Below are 27,451 nucleotides of genomic sequence, written 5' to 3'. Positions count from 1 at the left end.
AATGCTTCCAAAATGAAATAACCGTGCATGATATAAAAGCTTGGACCAAGATTGTTCCAGATTTTGGGATTTTCAATACTTGAATATATTGTGGAGATAAGACTCCAATCTAAACGCAACATTTGCTTATGTTTTCTATATACCTTGTACACCTTGACAGCAAATAACAAGAACCAACAATGCCACAATAGCCAAGACAAACAACCAGGAAAACGACACAGCCTTGTTGCTCGTATTGACAATTTTGCATTGAAAAATCATGCCACTATGAATGACGCATCTACACTGCAGAATTGATGCAGTTTGATACCACATTAATTGCTTTGGAATCATGGGACCTGTAGTTTTACAAGGCCTTGAGCCTTCTGAGCAAATGAATGTTGGGTCTCTCACCAAACCACACATCCCTTCGCCATTGAAATCTACAAGCATGTGGACAATTTCAACAGAAAGGAGGAAAACATGAAAATGAACAAAATCTGGCTACCAGTATTTTAAAAAACCTCCAAAATCAGAACAGTAAATAAGGAGCAACACTCTGAAAACAGAAGAATTCCAGACATGAGTCAATCAGGGGCAGCTAATGACTCTGAACAAAGGATTCCCCCAGGCGAGGATGTGAAGCTTCGAAGGCTATTTAATGCTAATCAAGGTGATTAATGACAACATTCACACTGGCCTCCACAGACAAGAGTTCTTTCCCCCACCCAAGACCTTCCACAGATATATAAACCTTCCTTGCTTAGTTTCTTCATATACCTCACAACCTCTGAGGATGCCTGCCATAGATGTGGGCGAAACGTCAGGAGAGAATACTTCTGGAACATGGTCAAACACACACAACAACACATCCCACAATTCCACAGCATCGAGATCTGGCAGTTAAAACGGTGCCAAACTGCATTCATTCCAGGGTGTGGATGCATTCCCTCTGCAATACCTTTCGCAGGTTTGGAGATGTGCAGCGATGCTGGCCAAATCAATTAAGGTGCGCGCACATCGCCGGCGCTGGAGCATTTGGCTGGCAGGCTTGAGACAGCGCATCCCGCTGGTAAAATAACTAGATATTAACTCTTCTCCGTAGGAAATCTTTCCTTTCCATTAATCAAGGGCTCTTTTCGCCGTGATGTGCTCATCCAATAAAAACCGACAATCCTCCCGCAGATGGCTCTGGGGCATTGCCATCGTTTAGGATAAGAAAAGAAGCCATTTTTTAAAGACTGCAGCATTCTCCAATGCAAGGAGATCGTTGCCTTGTTTCTGGCTTATCCTAACCCCAAGGGGATCATCTTGCTAGGATTTTCTTGACAGAACTTGCTCCATAGACAACTTGCCCTGGACTTATGGGCCTTCAAGTCATTTCCAGCTTAGGGCAACCCTATCACAGTCTTTTTTGAGGCTGAGAGAGCTTATTGGCACAATATCACCCAGTAGGTTTCTGTAGCTGAGCAGGGATTCAAAGGGTTTTTTTTTTTAACTCATTCATTTATTATGAGGATTTGGATGATAAGTGGTTGAGAAAAAAAGATAAGGTAATTCTGCATACAGGGATACTTAAGGTGCATGCACGCTGTAGAATGAATTCGGTTTTACACCACATTAACTACCATGGTGAAACTGATTGCTCCTTGGCTTTTTGGGGTGCATCTGTACTGTAGAATGAATACAGTTTGAACTGCCATGGCTCCATGGTATAGAATCCTGGGAGTTATAGTTTTATAAGGTCTTTAGCTTTCGCTGTCAGTGTCTCAACAAACTACATTTCAGGATTCCACTGCATTGAGCCATGGCAGTTCAAGTGGGGTCAAACTGCATTCATTCAGATGAAGCTTTAGAGTGGTTTTAACGCAAGGGGTCATGTGAGGTCCCCTAAATCTGATTTTTTTGGGGTTCTTGCTTCCTGTAGACTTTGGACTGCTCTTTTAATGCCCCTACAAAGTAGGATGAATAGTTTTTCCTTAAAGTTTCTGGGAGCATCATTTTTGTGTGTGTGTGTCAGGAGCGACTTGAGAAACTGCAAGTCGCTTCTGGTGTGAGAGAATTGGCCATCTGCAAGGACGCTCAGATGTTTTTGATGTTTTGCCATCCTTGAGGCATCCTTCTTTCATATTCCCGCATGGAGCTGGAGCTGACAGAGGGAGCTCATCCACGCACTCCCCAGGTTGGATTCAAATGGGCAGTCTTCAGGTATCAACCTAACCTTTAAGTCAGCAGTCCTGGCGGCACAAGGCTATAACCCATTGCACCACTGGAGGCTCAAATAACTATGGCGTATGTAACAAGGATTTGAACCCGGATCCTGTAACATTCTTAGCTCTGATGCAATCCTAGAATACTGGAAAGGCCATTCAGTCCAACCCCCTTCTCCCTTAGAGGAAAACACAATCCAAGTCCTCCTGACAGATGGCCATCCAGCCTGTTTAAAAACTTCCAGGAAAGGAGTATACTGGATCCCCAGGCAGTCGTGTATGAACAGCTCTGACAATTATTAATATTCAGGTGAAATCTCTGTTCCTGGAGTTGACTCCATTGCTCCATCGTATTCTAATTTCTGGGCACAATGGAGCAGGAAACAAACTTGCCCCCTCCTCAATATGACATAATTTCAGTTATGTATATCATGTTCCCTCTCAATCTTCTCCAAGAGCTGCGGTGGTGCAATGGGTTAAACCCTTGTGCCGGCTGAACTGCTGACATGAAGGCCCGGGCTGTGGCGCAGGCTGGTGAGCAGCCAGCTGCAACAAATCACTCTGACCAAGAGGTCATGAGTTCGAGGCCAGCTCCGAGCCTATGTTTGTCTCTGTCTTTGTTCTATGTTAAGGCATTGAATGTTTGCCTTATATGTGTAATGTGATTCGCTCTGAGTCCCCTTCGGGGTGAGAAGGGCGGAATATAAATACTGTAAATAAATAAATAAATAAATAGTCAGTTTGAATCTGCGAGATGGATGAGCTCCTGTCTGTCAGCTCTAGCTTGTGGGGACATGAGAGAGGCCTCTCAGCTAACACATCCTGGCATCGCCTGGGCAATATCTCTGTAGACAGCCAATTCTCTCACACCAGAAGGAGAAATTCACAGTTTCCAAACTTTTAACAATTTCAGTATTTATTTATTATCTATTTATTTACAGCATTTATATTCCGCCCTACTCACCCCGAAGGGGACTCAGGGCGGATCACATTGCACACATAAAGGCAAACGTTCAATGCCTTTTAACATAGAACAGAGACAGAGACAAGACGCAGGAACGGGCTTGGTCAGAGTGATTTGTTGCAGCTGGCTTGCTTTTCAGCCTGCGCCACAGCCCGGCCTGTCCAGTAGCTCTCTTCTGGACATGTTCTGGCCTGTCCATTTCTTTCTTGCTTTGTGATGCCCAGATTTGGACACAAAATTCCAAGTGAGATCTGACCAAAGCAGAAGAGAGTGGGACTATGACTTCCCTCAACCTCGACACTGCATTCCTACTGATGCAGCCTAGAATCGCATTGGCCTTTTTAGCTGCTGCATCACACTGTCGACGGCTGTCCAGCTTGTGGTCTGCCAAAATTCCTACATTCCTTTCACATGGACTGTTTTCAAGCCAGGCACCAACCACACATCTTGCATTTGTGCATTTCATTCAGAGATTTATTCTGCTAGTTTTGGCCCAGCTCTCCAATCTGTTTTGGATGCTGATCCTGTCTTGTGGGGTATTATCTCTCTCTCCCAATTTGGTATCATCTGCAAATATGATAAGCATGTCTTCTATACTATTGCCCAATTCATTGATGAATATGTTGAGGTCACTTCTCTCCAGGGTGAAGGAAGAGAAGCCACCAGGAAGCATCCTTTGGGTCCTGTCACTCAACCGATCCCCAATTCACCTAACACAGCAATGAATATCCCACATTTGTAGGCTTTCTATCCATACAGGTGGCTGAGGATCCTCTCCATTCGTCTACGGGAGCGTGGATTTGATTTCCCGTTTCACAACCAACACAACCAGAGCATGGGCCAAACAGCAACAGAGATAATGCTATTCATTCATAATTCAGGTTCAACGTGACGAGATGGAAAGCCGAGGAGAAAGAAAGGAGGATGTGTAGTTGAGCAGAAACAAAGCCACAAATAGCCCTAAAAGGCATCCACTCCTCCCCAAGGATTTGAGGAAAGGAAAGGATAAATGCCTACGATAAATCCTGGCCCAATGAAAGTTGGTGCTACATGAGAGGAGTTTGTTGGTCTCTTTAAGAACTTCACACTTCTGCGGCAAGCAAAATGCATAGGTGTTTACAAGAACCAACATGGTTTGATTGTTATATTATGGTTCATGCTAAATCCCCACTTAGCCATGGTTATCTTAACCAAGTCACACTCTCTCAGCCCCAAAAGCCGCCATTTATAGCCTCACCACAGGGTCACCATAGGTTAGAAACATTTAGAAGGCCAATGACAACAACAAGTTTCTTCTCTTTGCAAAACACAGACTTATTCTAAAGTTACAAAATGTTTCGACTTGGCTTCCTGCAGCTTCCAAATCAGTGAATGCACTTTGTCAGTTCTCTGAATACCAACTGCAGGGTGACAAGACTTTAACGTTCAGGGCTCCATTATAAGGAATTCTGGGATTCATAGTTTGGGGAAGGAGCCAAAGTACCACAGCAAACTACAGATCCCAGAATCCTACCAGACAAAACAGCTAAAATTGTGCAATATGGCTGTTCTTTTCAATCAGAAGAAGGCAAAATCTTGGAAGAGCAGCTATGAAAGAAGTAAATACTGTATATACTCAAGTATAAGCCTAGTTTTTCAGCCCTTTTTTAAAACTGAAAAAGCCCCCCTCGGCTTATACTCGGGTGAGGGTCCTGGTTGGCTTATATTTGGGTCAGCTTATACTCGAGAATATATGGTACATTTATTATTTTTCTCTATTATTATTGGTATTATTATGTTTATTATTTTTCTCTATTATTGTTGCTACTATTACATTTATTTTACTCTATTTTTAATTATTAATACATTTATTATTTCACCTTGAACTTATTATTATTATTATTATTATTGCATTTATTATTTTACTCTGTTTATTATTACATGTATTATTTTCATGTATTTATTATTATTACAGTAGAGTCTCACTTATCCAACATAAATGGGCCGGCAGAATCTTGGATAAGTGAATATGTTGGATAATAAGGAGAGATTAAGGAAAAGCCTATTAAATATCAAATTAGGTTATGATTTTACAAATTAAGCACCCAGACATGTTATACAACAAATTTGACAGAAAAAGTAGTTCAATACGCAGTAATGCTATGTAGTAATTATTGTATTTATAAATTTGGCACCAAAATATCACGATGTATTGAAAACATTGACTACAAAAATGTGTTGGATAATCCACAACGTTGGATAAGCGAGTGTTGGATAAGTGAGGCTCTACTGTACTGTATATACTCGAGTATAAGCCTAGTTTTTCAGCCCTTTTTTTAAGACTGAAAAAGCCCCCCTTGGCTTATACTCAGGTGAGGGTCCTGGTTGGCTTATATTTGGGTCAGTTTATACTCAAGAACATATGGTACATTTATTATTTTTCTCTAGTATTATTGGTATTATTACATTCATTATTATTGCTACTATTACATTTATTTTACTCTATTTTTATTATTAATAATACATTTATTATTTCACTCTGATCTTATTATTATTATTGCATTTATTATTTTACTCTATTTATTATTACATGTATTATTTTCCTGTATTTATTATTATTATTATTATTATTATTATTACATGTATTATTTTACTCTATTATTATTAAAAGGATACATAAGCACATTTACATTGAAGATGAGAATAATGATTTGATCAGAGTTGGGCAGTCTTATCTTAAATTTGATCTTCATGTAAATATTCAAAAACATTTAACCCACTGATGCCTCAATTAATGTAATTTTATTGGTACAGTAGAGTCTCACTTATCCAAGCTAAACGGGCCGGCAGAATGTTGGATAAGTGAATATGTTGGATAATAAGGAGGGATTAAGGAAAAGCTTATTAAACATCAAATTAGGTTATGATTTTACAAATTAAGCACCCAGACATCATGTTATACAACAAATTTGACAGAAAAAGTAGTTCAATACTCAGTAATGCTATGTAGTAATTACTGTATTTACGAATTTAGCACCAAAATATCACAATGTATTGAAAATATTGACTACAAAAATGCGTTGGATAATCCAGAACGTTGGATAAGTGAATGTTGGATAAGTGAGACTCATGTATAATTTTACTGTATTATTATTAGAAGGATACGTAAGCACATTTACATGGAAGAAGATGAGAATAATGGTTTGATCAGAGTTGGACAGTCTTATCTTAAATTTGAGTTTTATGTAAATATTCAAAAACATTTAACCTACTGATGCCTGTAAATTCATGTAATTTTATTGGTATCTATTTTTATTTCTGAAATTTACCACTCTCAGCTTATACTAGAGTCAATGGTTTCCCAATTTTTTGTGGTAAAATTAGGTGCCTCGGCTTATATTTGGGTCGGCTTATACTCGAGTATATACAGTAAGTGGAATTGTACAGATGGCCATCCAGACTGTTTAAAAACTCCCGGAGGAGACTCTCAGGCACCAGAGTATTCCACTTTTGAACAACTCATCAGGAAGTTCTTCCTAATATTTAGATGGCATCTCTTTTCCTGCAGTTTGAATGCATTGCTTCCTTGTGTCCTAGTCTCCAGAACAGCAGGAAACAAACTAACACCATCCTCAATGTGTCATTCCTTCAAATATTTCATCATGGTTATCATGTCCCGTCATCACTTTCTAGTCTCCAAGCTAAACATACCCCGAGGCTGCTCCTCACAAAGTCTTCCAGACCTTTGATCGTTTTGGTCTCTCTTCTCTGAACCCACAATAACAACAAAGGTTTGGACTAGATGATCACTAGAGAGCCCTTCCAATCTGATGCTGCCCTTAGTCCCTTCAGGGAGAGAGGTGCGAGTTAGAAATATTTTTAAAATTATTATTATTACTAGCTGTGCCCGGCCACGTGTTGCTGTGGCTTCGTCCTAAGTAGGTTTTTGTTTGTGGAGACATTTTGATCATCTTGATCAGCACTGAATGAGCTTTCAGCTTCAAAGCGTGGTTGTTTCCTCTCTGGGGGAATCCTTTGTTGGGAGGCGTTAGCTAGCTCTGATTGTTTCCTGTCTGGAATATCCTTATTTTCAGAGAGTTGTTCTTTATTTACTGTCCCGATTGTAGAGTTTTTTTAAAGCTGGCTGCCAGGTTTTTTTTCATTTTGATGGTTCCCAGGAACCCAATAATAATAAGAAGAAGAAGAAGAAGAAAAGAAACCTGCACAAACCTGCAAAAGTATTGGAAAATGAGCACACAAAGATACTGTGGGACTTCAGAATCCAGACTGACAAAGTTCTGGAACACAACACACCAGACATCACAGTTGTGGAAAAGGAAAAGGTTTGGATCATTGATGTCGCCATCCCAGGTGACAGTCGCATTGACAAAAAACAAGAGGAAAAACTCAGCCGCTATCAGGACCTCAAGATTGAACTTCAAAGACTCTGGCAGAAACCAGTGCAGGTGGTCCCAGTGGTGATCGGCGCTTGGGTGCCGTGCCAAAAGATCTCAGCCAGCATTTGGAAACAATAGACATTGACAAAATTACGATCTGCCAACTGCAAAAGGCCACCCTGCTGGGATCTGCACGAGGGAAGTGTTTGACTTGTGATTTTGTGAAACGAAATCCAGCATATCTATCTTGTTTGCTGTTTCATAATAAAATAATAATAATAATAATAATAATAATAATGACTCTGAGGGGGAATCCTTTGTGGGAGGTGTTAGCTGGCTCTGGTTGCTTCCTATCTGGAATTTGTCTAGCTGTGCTCGGTTACGTGTTGAAGCCCCACCCACCTGGCTAGCATCACCAAGTTTCCGGGGGGGGGGGGGGGGTTCTATGCATGCATGGTTTGTAATTTTTGGTTTTGGGGGGTTTATGTAATTTGGACCTAATTTTATAGGGTTCTTTGATGGAAAGAAATAGATTGGATCACTATTTTGTGGCCAAATTTGGTGCGATTTGGTCCAGCGGTTTTGTTGTTTACTCCATGGGAAAAAAGCACAATACATTTATATAAATACTAGCTTTGCCCAGCCACGCATTGCTGTGGCTTATGGGAATCCTTTGTTGGCCAGGTGGAATAGCAGTGAATAGCCTTGCAGTCTCAAAGCCTGGCCGTTTTCTGGAGTAGCTGGAGCTTTTTGTTGTATGAATGTAGAGACATGGATGAGGGGTTGTGTCGCCAAGTTTAGTGTTTCTGGGATGTGTAGTTTTGTTGTTTTGTCCTAGGCCGAAATTTCATTACCCTTTTATATATAGAGATGGATATTTCTGTGTTTATTTGATTGAAAGACATAGATTGGCTGACTATGTCTTTTGTGGCCAAATTTGGTGTGATTTGGTCCAGTGGTTTTGTTGTTTACTCCATGGGAATTATGCACATTTATATATATATAGATATAGATTATTGCCATTTTTGCAACAGGCACCAAAAAGGATCTGACTCTAACTCTCCCAAAACATACTCTTTCATCATGATCTGCACACTTCCATGTGCAGCAATGTAAAGGGCTCTTTTGCACGAGGAATGTGCACAATGTATCCCATGTACCGTTCTTGTACTAAACCGGAACTCTCTCAAATCTTAGTTTGAACGTCTTCCCTTTTTCATGAAAACCTCGAAGCTGCAGAAATGCTGCTTTGCATTCCTTCCTTCCTTCTTTCCTCCCACCCACCAAGTACGAGTCCCCAAAGGATTTCTCCGCACGCTTCCTACACACACTCCCTGCAAAATCTGAGCCGGAGGCGTGTTTGTGTGCAACCCCACAATGTTGGGCACGTCTCAAGGGGAAGCCCGTTTCCTCAGCTCTGTATACCCCCAGCTGCACATATAACAAATCCGAAAACTCCTAGAAACACGATGTGGCGGCTAAAAAGGCCAATGCAATTCCCGAAGTATAGTGTCCTAGTCCTAGGAAATCCTAGTCCGCTCTATTCTGCTTTGGTCAGACCTCACCTAGAACATTGTGTCCAGTTCTGGGCTCCGCAAGTCAAGAAGGATGACTAAAATGGCAAGAAGTCTAGAAGCCAAGCGCTATGGGGAGTGGCTTGGGGAGCTGGGGATGTTTAGCCTGGAGAAGAGAAGGCTGAAAAGGAGACATCACAGCCAGGTTTAGATACCTGGAACGATGTCAATATTGAAGAATGGAGTCAGTTTATATTCCGCTGCTCCAGAAACTAAGCCATGGATTCAAGCTGCGGGAAAAGATATTCCACGTAAACATTGGGGAGAACGTCCCGACAGTGGGATACACTGCAGCTTGTGAGCATGGCTGAGTCTCTTTTTGAAGGTTTTTATTCAGAGGTGGGATGGCCATCTGTTGGGAGGTTGGATTGTGCCTTTCCGTACCACAGAATGGGGTTAGACTTGATGGTCGTCGAGTTCATTTCCAAACTTGTGATTCTATGATATTTAAGTACAACGGCATCACATTTTCAACTATCTTTCTCTTGGTATGGCCATGTTCCAGAAGCATTCTCTCCTGACGTTTCACCCACATCTATGGCAGGCATCCTCAGAGGTTGTGAATTCTGTTGGAAACTAGGCAAGTGGGGTTTATATATATCTATATATATGGAATATAGATACATTAGAGTCTCACTTATCCAAGCTAAACGGGCCGGCAGAAGCTTGGATAAGCGAATATCTTGGATAATAAAGAGGGATTAAGGAAAAGCTTATTAAACATCAAATTAGGTTATGATTTTACAAATTTAGCATCAAAACATCAAATTTGACAGAAAAAGTAGTTCAATACGCAGTAATGTTATGTTGTAATTACTGTATTTACGAATTTCGCACCAAAATATCACAATATATTGAAAACATTGACTACAAAAATGGCTTGGATAATCCAGAACCTTGGATAAGCGAGGCTTGGATAAGTGAGACTCTACTGTATATATTTATATTTATCTATGGAATATAAACTAGGCAAGTGGGGCTTATATGTATCTATGGAATATATCTATGGAATTTTTTTTTCCAGGGTGGGAGAAAGAACACTTATCTGTTTGAGGCAAGCGTGAATGTTGCAACTGACCACCTTGATTAGCATTGAATAGCCTTGCATCTCCAAAGCCTGGCTGTTGCTGCCTGGCTTTCTCTTTCTCTTTTTTCCTTTTCCTTAGGAAGTCTGGATGGCCATCTGTCAGGAGGATTGGATTGTGTCTCCCAACCTGGCAGTATGGGGCTAAACTGGATGGCCTTTGAGTATCTCTTTCCAACACTAAGATTTAAAGGCTCAAGTCTCTTTCTCTCATTCTCTGTAACAGAGAGTTTTTAAGCAGGGGTTGGATGACCATCTGTCAGGAGGGCTTGGACTGTGTCTCCTAGCTTGGCAGAATGGGGTTAGACTAGATTGCCTTTGAGTATCTCCTTCCAACACTAACATTTTAAGCATAATGACAGCACAGGTTCAAATCTCTTTCCTTCTCTGTAACAGAGGATTTTAAAACAGAGGCTGGATGGCCATCTGTCGGGAGGGCTTGGATTGTGTCTCCCAGCCTGGCAGAATGTTGCTAAGGCCTTTGAGTATCTCCTTCCAACCATAACATTTTAAGCACAAGCTCTGGTCTCTTTCTCTCCTTTTTTGTAACTGAGGGTTTTTAAGCAGAGGCTGGATGGCCATCTGTCAAGACGGCTTGGATTGTGTCTCTCTGCCTGGCAGAATGGGGCTAGACTGGATGGCCTTTGAGCATCTTTTTCCAACCCTAAGATTTTAAGTACAGAATAAAGTATCTTTTTCTTTTTCTCTATAATAGAGGGGTTTATTTTAGCAGTGACCGGATGGCCATCTGTCCGGAGGGCTTGGATTGTGTCTCCCTGCTTGGCAGAAAGGAGTTAGAGTAGACCAGCGATTCCCAAACTCTAGCAATCCAGATGTTTTGGACTTCAACTCCCATCAAGCCTCAGTAAAGTCAAGAGATTCTGGGAGCAGGAGTCGAAATAACACCTGAGTTTGGGAAACAGTGGACTTCTGATTGGATGGCCATCTGTCGGGAGTGTTTAGGTTGTGCCTAAGCAGAACGGGGCCCGACTAGATGGCCTCTGGGTGCCCCTCCGACTTGAGCATTCCTTGCTTGCAAAACTTTTCGCCTCGAGGATGCATTCTGCGTCCTCCTCTCCCAGCCCCCCAAAAGGCGCAAAATCCCACCCCCAAAATTTCCCAAAAAGCAAGCCCCCTCCCTCCCCTTCCCTCCGCATTCCAAAGCCTCGTCTGAACGGGACAAGGCTCCTTTTCTCCCGCGGCCGGGGCTCACCTTTGCCGGGAAGGAGGAGGACAACAAACCGGAGGAGAAGACGGTGGGAAAGCGGGTCTCTGCTTGAAGCGGGTCCCCCTGTTCGCCTATCTTGGTTCGCTCCGCTTCCCCCCGTCTTCCCTTCGCACCGTCCAGGCGCCGACTGGAGCCCCGCTCGCCACACATGGACAGAGCCCAGCCGGGGACCGTACCAAGTCTAGACAGAGGGGTGTCCTATCAAAACTCTACTTCCCCAAATTTAAGGCAACCCGACATTCTTTTGTGCCTAGTGGAAAATCCTGGGTTTATTTGTGCCCCAGTGCGTCCAACTCAAGACTCTGAGGGGTTTTAAGAACGAAGCAAGGCAATGTTATTCCCAATGGTCTCCCCCCATTTGTTCCCGCCTATTGGTATCGTCCCTCCTCCTCCTTTCCCCCAAAAAGAGAGCATCACACCGAGTTTTTTGGGAAAGGAGCGTCACGCACGGCTCTCTGCGCAGCACGTTGTTGTAGTGGGGCGAAGAGGGAAGGAAAGTGGAAGGAAACGCACTCTGCACATGCCCAGAGGCACTGCTGCCCTCAAGGTGGGCTCTGGCTTCATGCTCGCCCCAGCTCAGCACTGTTTCCTTTAGAAGAGTTTTTGTATATGCTCAGAGGCACCCTCATTGCACAGGGCAGCATGATTGAAGCATTCTGTATATGCTCAGAGGCACTCTCATTGCACAGGACTGCATATTGTATTCTGTGAATGTGCTTGGAGGCACTCACTGCACATTGTCGAGGCATTCTGTATTTGCTCAGACATACTTATTGCACAGGACTGCATGACTGAAGCATTCTGTATTTGCTCAGAGGCATTCATTGCACAGGACTGCATGAGTGAGGCATTCTGTATATGCTCATAGGCACTCTCATTGCACATGATTGAGGCATTGTATATATGCTCAAAGGCACTATCATTGCATAATTGAGGCTCAGAGGCACCCATTGCACAGGACTGTAAAATAGCGGCACTCTATATATGCTCAGACGCACTCATTGCACATGATTGAGGCATTCTATATATGCTCAAAGGCACTATCATTGCATAATTGAGACATTTTGCATATACTCAGAGGTACCCATTGCATGGGACTGAAAAATTGGGGCATTCTGTACATGCTCAGAGGCGCTCTCATTGAACATTATTGAGGCATTCTGTATATATGCTCAGAGGCACTATTATTGCATAATGAAGGTATTTTGCTATGCTCAGAGGCACCCTCATTACACAACTCTGCAAAATTGAAACATTCTGGGTATACTCAAACACACTCTCATTACTCAGGCCTGTACAACTGAGGCATATTCAAAAGCACACTATTCACTAGCCTTGGAGAAAAGGGCATTCTGTATATGCTCAGAGACACCCTTGCTACCCAGGACTCTGCACAATTGAGGCTTTCTATATATTCTCAGAGGCTCTCTTGTTACGCAGACCTGCACATTGGAGGCACTTTATGCATGATCAGAGGGACTCTTGTCACATGGATGGGAACGAGTGACTTCTGTACATGCTCAGGGGCACTCAATGCACAGGACTGCAAAACTGAAGGTCATAAACACACACATATGTATATGTATATATGCTGTGTTTATAGGAATTTGGCATTATAAATCCAAAAATAATTATATACTATAGATCAGGCATGGGCAGTTGGACAAACTTGGGTCCTCCAGGTATTTTGGACTTCAACTCCCACAATTCCTAACAGCCGGTAGGCTGTTAGGAATTGTGGAAGTTGCAGTCCAAAATACCTGGAGGACCCAAGTTTGCCCATGCCTGGTATAGATATACACCCCTAGCTATCTCAAGGTACATCTACACTAGAATTAATGCAGTTTGATTTCACTTCAGTTCCCATGGCTCAATGCTATGAAACCCTGTAATGCATACTTTGATAAAGCACCAAAACCCAGGCAGAGAAGGCTAAAGGCATTGCAAAACCACAATCCCCATGGCATGGCAGTTCAACCAGTGTCAAACCGCATTAATTCTACAGTGCAGATGCACCCGTAGGTACGTATTTGCAAGGCTAGAAGTGGTATGTTTACAGGAAGGAAGGTTTGGGTTTAAAATTAGAACGAAGAGCCCTTGGCTGAAATCCAGCACGCCACATTTTTGTATATGTGAGTTATAGTCGTACACAGCAGGGCTTCCCTCCAGCAACAGCTTCTTCCTGCCAGGTTAAAAGTAACTTGTGCTGCCTTTAGGAGCGCCAGACTCTTAATACAAAGGAAATGCATTGGGGTGCAGCTAGCTACACTGTAGAATTAATGCAGTTTAACACTACTTTAACTGCCCTGATTCAGTGCTATGGTATCCTTTGATCTATACTGTACTTTGGTGAAACACCAGCAAGCTTTGGCACAAAAGGCTAAAGACCTTATGAAACGATGACTTCCATGACGCTACAACATTGAACATGGCAGTCCAAGTGTCATCAAACTGCATTAATTCTACAGTGTAGATCAGAGGTCCCCAAACTAAGGCCCGGGGGCCGGATGCGGCCCTCCAAGGTCATTGACCTGGCCCCTGTCCTAAACTTTAGACTTAGGGTTGACCTAAGTCTACCTGGTCTTTGGAAGTCTCTTTGCTTACCTGTGGTCTTATGAGATCATCTAGATCAGGGGTCCTCAAACTTTTTAAGCCGAGGGCCGGTCCACAATCCTTCAGACTGTTGAGGGGCCGGATTATCATTTGAAACAAATACAAACAAATTCCGATGCACACTGCATATGTCTTATTTGTAGTGCAAAGACAACAACAACAACAACAACAACGAAAGAAAAATACAATATTTAAAAATAAAAACAATTTTAACTAACTCAAACTGATCAGGATTTCAATGGGAAGTGTGGTCCTGCTTCTGGCCAATGAGATAGTCAAGTTAATTAGGATTATTGTTGTTGTGTGCCTTCAAGTCATTTCAAATTTTGGGCGAGCCTAAGTCAAAATTTTATTTATTATTATTTATTTATTTACTACATTTATATACTGTCCTTCTCACCCCGAAGGGGACTCAGAGTGGGTTACAATTTATATGTATATACAATATATTATAGTTTAGCATAGAACAATATTAGCATTATATATTACTATATTGAACTATACCACTATACTGTAATATTATTAGTAATATTATATGTAATATAGAATATATAATTAATATTATTATGTGGTATTATTATTAGTGTTATATTGTATTACATTATAATATTATTTATTTATTTATTTATTTGCAGTATTTATATTCCGCCCTTCTCACCCCGAAGGGGACTCAGGGCGGATTACAATGAACACATATATGGCAAACATTCAATGCCAACAGTTTTTAGACAGACACGGAGGCATTTTTTAACATCTTTTCCAGCTTCACAATTCCGGCCACAGGAATTATTATATTATATTATATGTATATACAATATATTATATTATAAAACTGAGGGCGGGGGCCAGGTAAATGACCTCGGAGGGCCGCATCCGGCCCCCGGGCCTTAGTTTGGGGACCCCTGATCTAGATGGTCTTTGAAGGTCTCTTTGCTTAGCTATGGCCTTATGAGACCATCACTTTCCTTACCTGTGGTCATATGAGACTATCTCAATGGTCTTTGAGGTCCCTTTCCTTATCTATAGTCTTATGATGGCCTTATGAGATCATCTAGATGGCCTTTGAAGGTCCCTTTCCTTACTGATGGTCTTATGAGACCATCTGGATGGTTTTTGGAGGTTCCATTGCTTATCTATGGTCTTGAGATCATGTAGATCAGGGGTCCCCAAACTAAGGCCTCATTTACCTGGCCCCTGTCCTAAACTTTAGACTTAGGGTTGACCTAAGTCTGAAATGACTTGAAGGCACTCAACAACAACAATCCTAATTTTGGACTGTTTCATAGTCCAGCCCCCCAACAGTCTGGGGGACTGTGAATCGGCCCTCCACTTAAAAAGTTTGAGGACCCCTGGTGTAGATGCACCCCAATTACTTCCCTGCCATAAACTGTTGGATTGTAGTTCCCATTAGCCCTAGCTGGCAGCCCTGCTGTTGATGTTTTGATTGTTATCACTTGTCTTAATACTAGTAGGTTTGATTCTATTTCAGTATTTATATTTTGCAGATTTAATACTAATATGCTCAATTCTATTTCAATATTTATATTTTGCAGAGCTATATATATTGCATTGTTTAGAAGGTTGCAAGCCTCTTTGGGTCTCATTCAAGCGAGACAAACAGGTATCGATGATGATGATGATAAGTATTTCAATAAAGAGATAAACAGTGGGCTAATAATAATAGTAATAATAATAATAATACAGTAACAACAACAACCACAACAACAACAACTTTATTTTTGTATGCCGCCTCCATCTCTCTGAAGGGACTCAGAGCGGCTTACACGGGGACAAGCCCAATCAACCAGCATTTACAGTAGAGTCTCACTTATCCAACATTCGCTTATCCAACATTCTGGATTATCCAACGCAGTCTGCCTTCCGCCCGGATCCACAGCTCTTTCTCTAGGCAGCAAGAACTCAATGTTTTACGGATTTAATTTTTGACAATGTTGTTACTCTTAAGTTCATTTTATACAATTCTATTGTTATTTGTAGTCAATTTGTTAGTAGTCAATGCTTTTGTAGTCAATGCTTTCAATACATTGCGATATTTTGGTGCTAAATTCATAAATATAGTGATAACTACATAACGTTACCATGTATTGAACTGTTTTCTCTGTCAATTTGTTGTAAAACATGGTGCTTAATTTGTAAAATCATAACTTAATTTGACGTGTAATAGGCATTTCCTTAATCCCTCCTTATTATCCAACATTTTTGCTTATCCAACATTCTTCTGGCCTGTTTATGTTGGATAAATGAGACTCTACTCATTTATATATTTTATATATTGTAAAATATACAATTTTATTTTTTACAACACCAGTATCAAACTAAAAACAGATTAAACAAACCATGGTTAAAATACAGTAAGTGTAAGAACATAAAAAAATTACCACTCCTAATAATAGCATTAGGAAGAACTTCCTAACTGTGAGAGCTGTTCAGCAGTGGAACTCTCTGCCTTGGAGTGTGGTGGAGGCTCCTTCTTTGGAGGCTTTGAAACAGAGGCTGGATGGCCATCTGTTGGGGGTGCTTTGAATGCGATTTTCCTGCTTCTTGGCAGAATGGGGTTTGATTGGATGGCCCACAAGGTCCCTTCCAACTCTAGGATTTTTTTTTACCAGTTATCGATTTCATATTCATAATTTTCTCTTCCAACTCTAGGAATTTTTTTTACCAGTTTTCATAATTTTCTCTCCATTTTGGGGCTATAATTAATCCTTAATGGTTTTATGTGTTTTATCAGTGTATTCTAACTATGTTGTACCCTGCATGCAAGAAAAATAGTAATCGTAGTAAGTGAAAGAAAAGAAATAGTGTGACGAACGGTGGAGGGAATATAGCCAACGTTTTGGCAACATGATAGCTCAATGCTAGTCATGTTTACATTCCTTTCCTATAATTTCCATTACAATTAAAATAAATCCCAGGAGGAAGACGAAGATGGAAAGCTAGGCAGCAGTCGACTGGGTTACTGAGCGCTCCAAACAGAGATGAGAAGTTGTTTTTCTTTGCAGAGAATTTGGTTTGCGTGACAAACAAAGAGTTGGACGTCCTGTGACAGCGACCACCGGGTTTCACAAGCAAAAGGTTGACAGATTGATTCTGGATGATCGTCGTATCCCTCAGAGAGAAATTTCAAGCATAATCGGCATTTCACAAGAACGTGCAGGTCACATTATTGCTTTGCTTGGCTATTGGAAGATCTGTGCACGATGGGCCCTGTGAGACGCTGGTTGTGGAAACAGAGTGTCGACTTCGTCTGTGACAACTTCAGAAAACATGTTCATTGTTGGCAGAAATGTATCCAATTGTCTGGTGATTATGTGGAAAAGTGAATAGTGGTAGTTAAAGAGCACATTCTAAGGATTATTTCTGCGTTTGATTTATTAAAATATTCCCATCCAAACCCAAGTAACGAAGGTGGAGGCATTACTTTTCATTCAATTACTTTTCATTCAACCTTTGTATCAATGTGTGTATGTTTTCTGTAAACAGTGTGGCTCAATTTCTGGTTTGGGTTGCAGATGACTAGGACATCTAGAAATGGTAGTTTTCCTTCATTTTAATTTTCCATGGTGAATTGGATGTTTGGGTGGATGCTGTTGATGTGATCCAGGAACTTTTCTCCATGGCTCTTCTCCATGGCTCCAGATTTTTGAGTGGATTTTTGTTCTTCATATCCGCAAACTAAAGCATTTTGAAAATTATGAGAAGATTTGAACCCCTTTCACAGTGCTTTCATTTTATTATATAAAAATATTAACACAAGTTGCATGCTGGAGCAGTTCTGAAGTCATTTTGGATTTAAAACACCAAAGTCCTATAAAACCAACAAGCTTTTAAAAAAACCATTTTATGACCCTCAATTTTGCAAGCCTTTGCAGGCCAAAAGTAATATTATTAATAGCCAGAAATGAGCAGAATATCACTCATTAATTATATTGTAACTAAGGGCACATCTAGCCTGACTCATTATCCCGAAAGTGGCTGGCCCAACTATTTTGACCTTTTCTGTTTGCTTCTTTAATGTCTTTTCCAGCTTTTATTGCTCTGCTTAATATGCCTCTATCACCATTAAAAACAACAGTGAAGAAAGAGGGCATCCTTCATCTGGTCCCTTTCTGCATTTTGCATGGTTTTGTCAGTTCCTCATTGATCAAGATTTGAATACTTTGTTTGTTATAGATCTCTTTAATACATTTGGTCCAAATTTCATCATCTCTATTGACAGCACCTTTAAATAGCAATGATACATTGCTAAATGTTTTTCTTCTCCATCTGAAAATATGCAGCCTGCTTTTCATTATGAACCTCCTAGAATATCAACAGCGTTCCTAGTATTGGCATTTACGTAAATGTCTCTTTGGTAGAAAAATAAACCTGTGCAGTCCTTGTTTGTTAAAGTCTGTAATACGTTTTTTGATCCCTTTTGCTAGAAATGCAGCCAATCTAGTCATTATGATATGATATTGTCCTATAATGTTTTTGGAGCCTTTCTGTCTCAAGCTTTTAAGAATTAAAGTTACTGATATATTACCCTATTGCCTGGAATTAGATAATGTGTTCTTCATGTTTTGCTGTAAAGGCATTCTTGTTTGATCCTGGAGAGTTGTATTGTATTTTGTCATCAGCCCATCAGGACCCGGTGCTTTTCCCGTTTTCATCTCTGTAACTTTCACCATTGTTTGTTACTTTGTTCATCAGGCTTCCTCCTTTGATCTTCTGTTAGGAATGATGGGAGTTCAAGTCCAAAACACCTTGAGGGCCAAAATTTGCCCATGCCTGGCTTACACAGTCCCAAAGTCACAATTTGGTCTGGATTTTAGGGGAGAATTGGGAGTAACTTGCTACTTTTGTTCATATGGTTCAAGGCCATGTTGACACAAATATTAGAATCCTAGAGTCAGAAGAGACCCCAAAGGCTTTCCAGTCCAACCCCCTTCTTCCATGCAGGAAGACACCATCAAAGCCCTCTTGATAGATAGCCACCCAGACTCTGCTTTAAAGCCTCCAGAGAAGGAAACTCCATCATCTCCCAGGTAGCAATTTCCACTGTTGCACCGCTCTTACTCTCAGGAAATTCTTCCTAAAGTTTAGGTGGAATCTCTTTTCCTCATGTGTGAATTTATTCCTCTGTGCCCTAGTCTGGAACAGCAGAAAATGAACAATATGGTCTCCCTCCCCAATATGCTCTCCTTTCAAATATTCCAGCTATCATGTCCCCAATCACGCTTCTCTTGTCTAAGTTAAACATCCCTTCCTTCCTCAGACTCTTTTCAAAGAGATTCATAGTTTCCAGACCTTGGACTATTTTGGACACCTTTCTCTGGTCACCTTCCATCTTGTCCATCTGGTCCAGGGTTATTCCAGGTGAGTTCTGACCCAAGCAAAATAGAGTAGCTGTATATACTTGAGTATAAGCCTAGTTTTTCAGCTCTTTTTTAGGGCTGAAAAAGCTCCCCATGGCTTATACTCGAGTGAGGGTCCTGGCCGGCTTCTATTCAAGTCGGCTTATACTTGAGTATATAGGTATTCAGAGTTGGACAGTCTTATCTTATTAAAGTCTTATTATTATCTTAAATTACAGTTTTATATAAATATTCAAAAACATTCAATATACTGATGCCTCAAGTAATGCAATTTATTCATATCTATTTTTATTTTTGAATTTGACCTGTAGTTGCTGCATTTCCCACCCTCGTCTTATACTCGAGTCAATAAGTTTTCCCAGTTTTTGTGGTAAAATTAGGTGCCTCGGCTTATATTCGGGTCGACTTATACTCAAGTATATACAGTAATTTTATATGGTTCTTTGATGGAAAGACATAGATTGGATGACTATGTCTTTTGTATATTGATAATCTTTATATATAAAAGAGTGATGGCATCATGGCGACCCACACAACAACAAAACTACAGACCCCCCAACCTCGAAATTTGACAACACAACCCATCATCCATGGCACTAGGTTGATACAACAAAAAGAAAAGAAAAATAAAGTCCTAATTAGAGGGAGAGGAATAATTGCTTTTATCCAATTGCTGCCAGTTAGAAGGCTAAGCTCCTCCAACTTGGTCTCCTAGCAACCCAATAAAAATAATTAAAAACACTAAAAAATAATTAAAAACACTAAAAAATTAATACAATAAAATACTATAACAGAAAATAACTAAAAATAATACAAGAAAATAATAAAATATAATAAAAAGATAACTTACAATAAAATTTATAAAAAAATACAAATAACGTCAAATAAAAATTACACAATTTTTAACCAATACCACCACCACTTTGCCACAGCAACGCGTGGCCGGGCACAGCTAGTAATATTATAATGTAATACAATATGATACTAATAATACAATATAATAATATCAATTATATATTATATATTAAATCTAATATTACTAATAATATTACCATATAATTGATATAGTACAATATAGTAATTTAATGCTTATATTGTGCTATGCTAATAATATATTGTATGTACATTTGATTTGTAAGCCGCTCTGAGTTCCCTTTGGGGTGAGAAGAGCGGGATATAAATGTAGTAAATAAATAAATAAATTTCCCACCCTCGTCTTATACTCGAGTCAATAAGTTTTCCCAGTTTTTGTGGTAAAATTAGGTGCCTCGGCTTATATTTGGGTCGGCTTATACTCGACTATATACGGTACTTCCCTAGATCTACTGGACACTATAGTCCTATTGATCCAACCTAGAATGGCTTTGGCTTTTTTTAAACTGCCACATCAACCTGTTGACTCCTGTTCAGCTTGTGGTCTACTAAGACCCCTGGGATCTCTTTCACATGGACTGTTTTCAAGCCAGGGGTTGCAGATCTTATATCTGTGCATTTCATTTTTCCTCTCCAAGTGTGTTTGAGTGAAGGACATTAGCCATATTGCTCCCAGTGGTCCTTCACAAGCAGATTGACAGGAGGACAGTAAAAACATGTGTCTGGGTTCAGCACCACAGCATGTTCAGAATTCCAGCAACCATGTTGTTTTTTATCTTGTTATATTGTGAATTATATGTATGCTGTTTTTGCTTAATTATGTTGTTTGGGTTTTGCCCGGTGTAAGCCACCCCGAGTTCCCTTGGGGAGATGGTGGTAGGGTATAAACAACAACAACAACATATTATTATTATTATTATTATTATTATTATTATTATTATTATTATTATTATTATTATCTTATTGTATGACACAGCAAACAAGATAAATATGCTGGATTTTGTTTCACAAAATCACAAGTCGAACACTTCCCAAGTATCTAGGACTGTGTGATATATTATTATTATTTTATTACGACACAGCAAACAAGATAGATATGCTGGATTTCAGCCACTATCAGGACCTCAAGATTGAACTTCAAAAACTCTGCAGAAACCAGTGCAGGTGGTCCCGGTGGTGATGGGCACATTAGGTGCCGTGCCAAAAGATCCCAGCCGGCATTTGGAAACAATAGACATTGACAAAATTACGATCTGCCAACTGCAAAAGGCCACCCTACTGGGATCTGTGCGCATCATCCGAAAATGCATCACACAGTCCTAGACACTTGGGAAGTGTTTTGAGTTGTGATTTTGTGATATGAAATCCAGCGTGTGATGTATTATTATTATTATTATTATTATTATTATTATTATTATTATTATTATTATTTGTGTCTGTCTTAAACTTTTTCCACTTGTGATCTCTTTTGGCCTATAATTTTTACTGGACCCCAGGTATATACTGTAGGTATAAAAACCAAACATTTTTTTATAATAAATCAGCATTTGAAGGGCTTCCTAAACAGTACTGTTTTTACTTTTTATGGAGCACAGCTGAAGCATTTTCTGCAGAGGCCACTGTAAACATGGCATGTTGTTACACAAATCTGCTAACATAATTGTGTAAATAGGTGGCATTTAGAAACCTTCTACCATTGACAAATTTTGATGGCCCTAACATTGAGCAAAGGGGATCGGAAGCCAGTTTAAGCAGTGCCCCAAACCAACCCCAAGGCCAGTCTGGCATTTTTACCACTCTGGATGGGATCTGGATTGAGCGGTCCATGTAGATCCACTATAAATGTATTTCCCTACATGGTGAAAATAATTTCTTGCTTAGAAGAACATACAGCTAGCCCTCTGTATTAACAGATTCTGTGTCCAAAATTTTCTCCATTCATAACTTGAAAGTATTCCCTTCCCCCAATTGACAAATCAGATCTCGATTTTGGCATTTTATATAAGAAAGGCCACTTTGCTATGCCATTGTTTATAATGGTACTGCCCATTCCATTGATTTTGGAACCTATGTGAGGTCCTAGAACCAAACGCCAGCCAATACTAAGGGTTTGCTGTAAATAAATGCTGACCTTGTAGAAGTGATATACCATTAGTTTGATACCACTTGAATTACCATGAAATGCTATGGAATCATGAGAGTCAAGGGTTGACAAGGTCTTCTCTGACAAAGACTGCTGGTGACTCAGCAAACTACAACTCCCAAGTTTCCATAACATTGAGCCATGCCAGTTAAAGTAGTATAGTTGTAGTTTCAGAAAGTCTTTAAACCTCTCTGCTTCACCAAAGTGGGAGCCACGGTGGCGTAATGGGCTAAACCTTTGTGCTGGCTGAACTGCTGACCTGAAGACCTGAGGGTCGGTGGTTTGTATCCGCGAGATGGGGAGAGCTCCCATCTGTCAGCTCCAGCTTCCCATGCAGGGACATGAGAGAAGCCTCTCACAGGATGGCTCTCCCTGGGCAACATCTTTGTAGACAGCTGATTATCTCATACCAGAAGCAACTTGCAGTATCTCAATTCGCTTCTGACACGATTAAAAAACAAATAGTGACTCCCAGAAAAGCATAGCATTGCCTTTTGGTTTCAAACTGCAGAATAAATTCACCCCAAGTAGAAAGAAGATCATATTTTTGGCAAAAATAAATGCTTTACCTGTATAAGCAAGCGTCTGATTGGTCCATGCAAGGTGTCTGGAAATAATTTTTCTTTTTTCTCCCCTCCCTCAGATGTCAGCAAAGAACTGTTGGGACAGAAGGGGGAAAAATCTGTATATTTTTGACATTTTGGCCCCTCTTGAGTCACCATTTCCAATTCCCCACCCAGTCCAGGTAGCTGGCAGGTCCCATATCATTGCAACACTGGGTCTGTTATGGGATTGAGTCCAAGCTTTAAAGCAGGGCTGGGCCAAGCATGTGCAGGGGCGGTTCAACCGCGAGGCAAACTAGGCAGTTGCCTGCTTCGGCAAGGAAGGAGGTCTCCGCTTTGCAGAGCAGAGAAGCACCGCTGCGAATGCCTTCCTTCTTGCCCCTTCCTCGAGTCCAGGTCTCCGGTCTGCCTGGCCATGTTCCAGAAGCATTCTCTCCTGATGTTTCACCCACATCTATGGCAGGCATCCTCAGAGGTTCTGAGGTCTGTTGGAAGCTAGGTAAGTGGGCTTTATATATCTGTGGAGGTCCAGGGTGAGAGAAAGAACTCTTTTCTGTTTGAAGCAAGTGTGAATGTTGCAGTTTGCCAGCTTGATTAGCATTGAGGTGCCTTGCAGCTGCAAAGTCTGGCTGTTGCTACCTGGGGGCATCCTTGGTTGGGAGGTGTTAGCTGGCCCTGATTGTTTCCTGTCTGGATTCCCCCTGTTTTCAGAGTGTTGTTCTTTATTTAGGCTTTTTCTTAATCCCTCCTTATTATCCAACATTTTTGCTTATCCAACACTTTTATTTTTCAGTGATTGGTTTGGGGGGGGGGGGGGGCACCAAAATTATTTTTGCCTATACTTGAAAATTACCTTGGGCCGGTTCAAAACATCACCATCAAATGTTGTTTAAAACAGTAAAGGGCTCCCAATCCCTTTACTCGCTGGACCTAAACACATAAGGGAGATTCATCCTGTGCTCCTTAGAGGGCATTTGGGGGCAAACATGTAGTGGTTTCAATGTTGGGCTCCGATTGAAGAGCAGGGTTCGAATCCCTACTCAGCCTTTGAAACCAACTGAGTGATCTTCAGGTGAGTCACACACTCTCAGCCCAGAAAACCCATGTTATAATGGAGTCACTTATTTGAGGTGAGAAAGCTTGTCTCTCATAGGGTTCACAGGTACCCTTTATTGAAGGATTATCTCCTAGTTGATAAATGGAAAGCTTTACTTTTTCAAAAAACTGGAGAAGATGCCAAGCAGAACACCAGCTGAACATGAGTCAACAGTGTGATGCTGCAGCTAAAAAGGCCAATGTGATTCTGAGCTGTATTAATAGGTGTATAATGTCCAGATTGAGGGAAGTCATAGTACTTCTTTCATGTGCTTTGGTCAGACCTCACCTGGAATAATAGCGCTGTGTCCAGTTCTGGACAAAATTGTTCAAGAAGGATATGGATAAGCTGGAACAAGTCCAAAGAAAGGCAATCAAAAGGATCAAAAGTTTGGAAACCAAGCCCAATGAGGACTGGCTGCATGAACTATGTAATTAGTGGATGGGAGTCACTAATAATTTTGTAGCTAAGCTAACAGAAATCAATACTTATTATCTCAGAATTTAGGTAGAATGGAAACTTATTAGGGATTCAACATGGTGTAGTGTTGTGAGTGTTGGATGATGACTATAGAGATTAGGGTTCGAATCCCTGCTCTGCCATGATACCCACTAAGTGTCCGTGGGCAAGTCACATTCTCTCAGCCTCTAAAGAAAGCAAGGGAAGACTATCTCTGAACAAATCTTGCCAGGAAAACCCTATGATAGGGTCATCATAGATTGGAAACAACTCATTGTCATGGGAGTCGTAGTTTTGCAAAGTCTTTAGCGTTTTCTGACCAAGACTGCTGGTACCTCACCAAACTACAAATTTCAGAATTTTACAGCATTGAACCATGACACTTAAAATCGAACTGTATTACCGTATATACTCGAGTATAAGCCGACCCGAATATAAGCCAAGGCACCTAATTTTACCACAAAAAAGACTGGGAAAACATTGACTCCAGTATAAGCTGAGATACCAATAAAATTACATTAATTGAGGCATCAGTAGTTTAAATGTTTTTGAATCTTTACATAAAACTGTAATTTAAGATAGGACTGTTCAACTCTGATTAAATCATTATTTTCATCTTCTTCAATGTAAATGTGCTTATGTATCCTTTTAATAATAATAGAGTGAAATAATAAATGTAATAATAATAATAATAATAAATGCGCTAAAATAATAAATGGAATAATAAATAGAGTAAAATAATAATGTATTAATAATAATAAAAATAGAGTAAAATAAATTTATTTATTTATTTATTTGCAGCATTTATATTCCGCCCTTCTCACTCCGAAGGGGACTCAGGGCGGATCACATTACACATATAGGCAAACATTCAATGCCTTTTAACATAGAACAAAAACATAGGCTCCGAGCGGGCCTCGAACTCATGACCTCCTGGTCAGAGTGATTCATTGCAGTGATTCATTGCAGCTGCTCTCCAGCCTGCGCCACAGCCCGAGCCCAATGTAAATGTAAAAGTAACAACAATAATAGAGTAAAATAATAAATGTCATAATAATAATTAATAGAGTAAAATAATAAATGTAACAATACCAATAATAATAGAGAAAAATAATAAACATACCGTATATACTTGAGTATAAGCCGACCTGAATATAAGCCCACCAGGACCCTCACCCGAGTATAAGCCGAGGAGGGGTTTTTTTTCAGTCCTAAAAAAGGGCTAAAAAACTAGGCTTATACTCGAGTATATACAGTAATTCTCAAGCACAAATGCACCCTAAGACCAGAATCCTATTGGTTACTCCTAACGAGTTAAACCCATTAAATCCATTGTCAAACAATGAGTCAACACATAGTTTAGGCGTTAGTTGTATCATTGGGATTTAGGTCTAAATGTTTATATAACCCTGCCAATTCCAGGTAACTCTTCCCTGAACATTAAAAGACATCCAAATGTGTTTTGGCAAAGCATGCTGTGGTTAACGCTGCTGATTCCAGAAGTATATTTAGATCTCGCTATACAATGAATTACAGAAAAGAGGCCACTGGCTCGCAGGAGAGCTGTAACAACATTTCCTTCCTTTAGAAAAGAACAGAGTCCCTGCGTGAAGCAAGGGGGAAACGGTGCCACGGAGTGAACAAGTCCCAGTCCTTGCAGAGCTGAGTTTCCCAATGAGAACCATGTTGAAAAAAAGAGGAAAGACTGCAAATCTATATCGTGTTGATACTTTGATGGAAGAATGAGATCTTAGAGTTGGAAGGGACTCCAAGGGCCATCCAGTCCAACCTCCTTCAGCTATGCAAGAAGGCACAAACAAAGCCCTCCCAGCAGATGCCCCTCCAGCATCATTTTCAAAACTGCAACAGAAGGAGACTCCACTGGATTCCCAAGCAGTAGCAGATTCAGCTGGTGACTAGCTTTAAGTATCAGGAAGTTCTTCCTAATATTTAAGTGGAAGCTCTTTTCCTATACTTCAGATTCATCTACATTGACCATACGATGCAGCTAGATCATCATCAAAAATAGTTTATTGTATGGGTCCCAGGCCATGACAAAAAGCAACACGTGTGCACAATAGTATCCTTGTGTTAGATCCCAGCCACCCATAGCACCAGGGCCTGCAGTGTTTCAGGACATGCACTTTGACACAGATAATGCTGAGGATTATACTAACATTTCACCCTCCACGGAGGGGCCTTTGCAGCTGCAGGTGCCCGAAGATATTGACTTTAGAGACTTACTAATTGGGGAAGATTCTTCTACTCCTCCTTCGCAGATAGAGCCAGATGTTGCTGAGATGCCTGAGAATGCGGTTTTTAATTGTAGAGATTTTGTGACCAGAGAGAGAAGTGCAAAACAAGGGGTTCACCAGAGCCAGAGACTGGCAAATAGATGGGATAATGGGTAGTGTTCCCATGAGAAAGTTTTGGGAGTTTGTACTCCCTAAATTGTGAACAGTCTGGAATCTGTTAAAAGTGTTTCAATCAGTAGATTTGTTGCGGTGTCAACGTAGCTCTTCCTTGAGAGAGGTTTTCTCTGTCTCCAGCTCTTGCTTGTTTCCAAGCCAAGTTTTCCAGTTCCAGTCGGGCCGTGCCGTGCTGCGACTCTCGAGTAAACCTTGACTTTACTTCAGTTGATTCTTTGTTCCTGATTCAAGTTTGCCTCAGCCTTGACTACCTTGCTGCCTTGATTGCTATGAAGTTTTTCCAGTAGATTGAACTCTGTTTCTGCCAGCCTTGTTTCTCAGTTTCAACTCATGGACACTTTGATTTCTTTGGAGAGCTATCGAGTTCTCATTGTGGATTATAATATCGGACCTTTTCCTTTACCCATTTGGAACTACCATTGACTTTCTCAAAAGAACTATTCCTTACTCAGACTCCATACCTGATTTCCTTTGGATATATA

General features: G+C 40.6%; 1 protein-coding gene across 2 annotated transcripts in view; it reads right to left on the bottom strand.

The window, feature by feature from the left end:
• frmd6 (FERM domain containing 6) overlaps window positions 1-27,451 on the bottom strand; it is a 194,895-nt gene that overhangs the window by 82,343 nt on the left and 85,101 nt on the right. The window contains exon 2 of one of the 2 annotated variants that reach the window (XM_062968674.1): window positions 22,992-23,079. The gene's annotated coding sequence lies outside the window, so the exon portion shown is untranslated. Of the gene's footprint in view, window positions 1-11,400; window positions 11,556-22,991; window positions 23,080-27,451 lie in introns of those variants that run through there. The other variant, XM_062968672.1, reaches the window with a different exon arrangement.

This window comes from Anolis carolinensis, chromosome 1 (genome assembly GCF_035594765.1).
Source record: "Anolis carolinensis isolate JA03-04 chromosome 1, rAnoCar3.1.pri, whole genome shotgun sequence".
NCBI classification, from domain to species: Eukaryota; Metazoa; Chordata; class Lepidosauria; order Squamata; family Dactyloidae; genus Anolis; species Anolis carolinensis.
The sequence above is the reverse complement of the archived record's forward strand: the minus strand, read 5'-3'. Positions and strand labels throughout refer to the sequence as shown.